This window comes from Octopus sinensis, unplaced genomic scaffold, assembly GCF_006345805.1.
Source record: "Octopus sinensis unplaced genomic scaffold, ASM634580v1 Contig17021, whole genome shotgun sequence".
NCBI lineage: Eukaryota > Metazoa > Mollusca > Cephalopoda > Octopoda > Octopodidae > Octopus > Octopus sinensis.
In genome coordinates this window covers 28,492-31,364 of record NW_021834759.1, presented here as the reverse complement: position 1 = coordinate 31,364, position 2,873 = coordinate 28,492, and positions in this window count along the sequence as shown.

Here is a 2,873-nt window from a genome sequence, read left to right as displayed (position 1 = left end):
ATAAATGAATGTAAAGGCATAAGGTTATAAAGTAAAAATAGAAATAGAAATAAAAGTAAAAAGTAAAAAAATAAAATAGGAATAAACATGATAAAAATGTAAAAAATATAAAGATAAGGATGTATAGAGGTTACGGACAAACATGGTGGTCAGGAGATTGATAAAATTTAGTTGTAGAAGTTTTGGGTGTCAATAAATCAACAGGGTCGTCTGGGGACCTAGTGTGTTGTAAATCAGAGCTGTTGAGCGTTTAATCTAGTTCTTTGAATTAATTGGTCATCTTGTACATACATACCATCATGGATACATACACCCATATACACGCGCACATATACGCGCGCATACACGGCTCCAAGCCTATAAGCATACACACGCACTCACGTGTAAACATGTACATAAACACACATACACCCACACGCACGCGCGTACATATACATACATACAACAGAATATCCGCATATATACACGGACATTATACGTGTACACACCCATATATACATACGTGCGTCCATCCTTACATACACATACACATATGCCCACGCTTCCAGGTTTAGATATAAGATATTAAAGGATGTATATAAGAACGTATGTAAAGAATCACGCACTCACGTCTACACGTGCACGCACACACGGCTGTGTGTCTATATGTGCGTGCACATATACACTTACATACACACACAGAGACATACGCGCATATGGGTATAGCTATAAGATATTAAAAGATGTATACAAATAGGTGTAAACATATGAATATAAGAAAACATGTAAAAAAAATGTAAAGAAACCGCGACAACCTTTAGTACTTGACGAACCCAAGCATGAAGATTCAAAGGATTCACACAAACTTCTCTCCCAAGGACATACCTCTCCACTCCAACAAAACTTACACGACGACCCTCATCCACCGGACCACAGACTTTATTAGAAGAATCAGGTGGGCGGCCTACCATTTCGATAACCCGGGGAAAAGCAACCCCAACTCTAACCAAGAAGAAATAGCACACAGGAAGATATTTAAAAGCAGAAGAAACCCACCCTCTAACTACGCACTGGAAAATTTTGAAAAAGACTTAATCGACCTCATTACCAACATCAACATTAGTAAGCATAAGACCATTTCCAACACCCACTTAAGGAGCCTTAAAGATTTCCTGCATTCACTTAGGAACGATGATAGTCTTATCATACCCGCCGACAAGACTGGGAACTGGTATAGGTTAGACTACCAAACCTACAAATCGCTCATCATGAGGGAACTTAGCAAAAAATATAAAACTACTTCTACGGATAACCTTAAGGAAATTAACTACAAAAGTGCTACACCCTAGCAGTTGAGGGAACCTGTGGAAGAGGTAGACCCAGGAAAACCTGGGACGAGGTGGTGAAGCACGACCTTCGAACTTTAGGTCTCACCAAGGAAATGACTGAAGACCGAGTCCTATGGAAGTGTGCTGTGCATGAGAGGACCCGGCAGGACTAGTCAGGCCATATCCCGTGGCCCCTACCTGGACGTAGTCGATCCACCTGTGCATACCTTCCTTCTTGTGACACTTGTGAAGACCTGCTGAGGCAAGTGAAAATCAATCAAAATAGATGAACATCAATGGAATTTGTATCTTTGTGGTACCAGTGCCTGTGGCACACAAGAAACCATCCGAACGTGGCCGTAGCCAGTACCGCATCGACTGGCCTCCGTGCTGTGGGAACATGGTGGCACATAAAAACACCATCCGAAGACTCGGCAAGACTAGTCAGGTCATAACCCGTGGGCCCTACCTGGGACGTAGTCCACCTGTACATACCTTCCTTCTTGTGACACTTGTGAAGACCTGTTGAGGCAAGTGAAAATTAAAACAAATCAAAATAGATGAACATCAATGGAATTTGTATATTTGTGGTACCAGTGCCGGTGGCACACAAGAATCCATCCGAACGTGGCCGTAGTCAGTACCGCTTGTGGTACCAGTGCCGGTGGCACACAAGAATCCATCCGAACGTGGCCGTAGTCAGTACCGCATCACTGGCCATCGTGCTGTGGGCACATAACAAACACCATCCGGTCGTGGCCGTTCGCCAGCCTCATCTAGCACCTGTGTCGGTGGCACATAAAAACACCATCCGAAGACCCGGCAAGACTAGTCAGGCCATAACCTGTGGCCCCTACCTGGGACGTAGTTAGTCCACCTGTGCATACCTTCCTTCCTGTGACACTTGTGAAGACCTGTTGAGGCAAGTGAAAATCAAAACAAATCAAAATAGATGAACATCAATGGAATTTGTATCTTTGTGGTACCAGTGCCGGTGGCACGTGGCACACAAGAAAACCATCCGAACGTGGCCGTAGCCAGTACCGCATCGACTGGCCTCCGTGCTGTGGGCACGTAACAAACACCATCCGATCGTGGCCGTTTGCCAGCCTCATCTGGCACCTGTGTCGGTGGCACATAAAAACACCATCCGAGTGTGGCCGTCTGCCAGCCTCGTCTGGCACCTGTGTCGGTGGCACATAAAAAACACCATCCGAGCGTGGCCGTTTGCCAGCCTCGTCTGGCACCTGTGTCGGTGGCACATAAAATCACCCACTACACTCTCGGAGTGGTTGGCGTTAGGAAGGGCATCCAGCTGTAGAAACACTGCCAGATCAAGACTGGACTGGTGCAGCTTTCGGGCTCCCCAGACCCCAGTTGAACCGTCCAACCCATGCTAGCATGGAGAACGGACGTTAAATGATGATGATGATGATGATGATATATATATACATAATTCTCTGAAGGTAGATGACTATCAACATACCAGAGGATGTGAAATCTGACTATAAAACAAAATGAAAGCGTTTAGGGAGGTGCTTAGATATACAGCAACAAGAACAAACG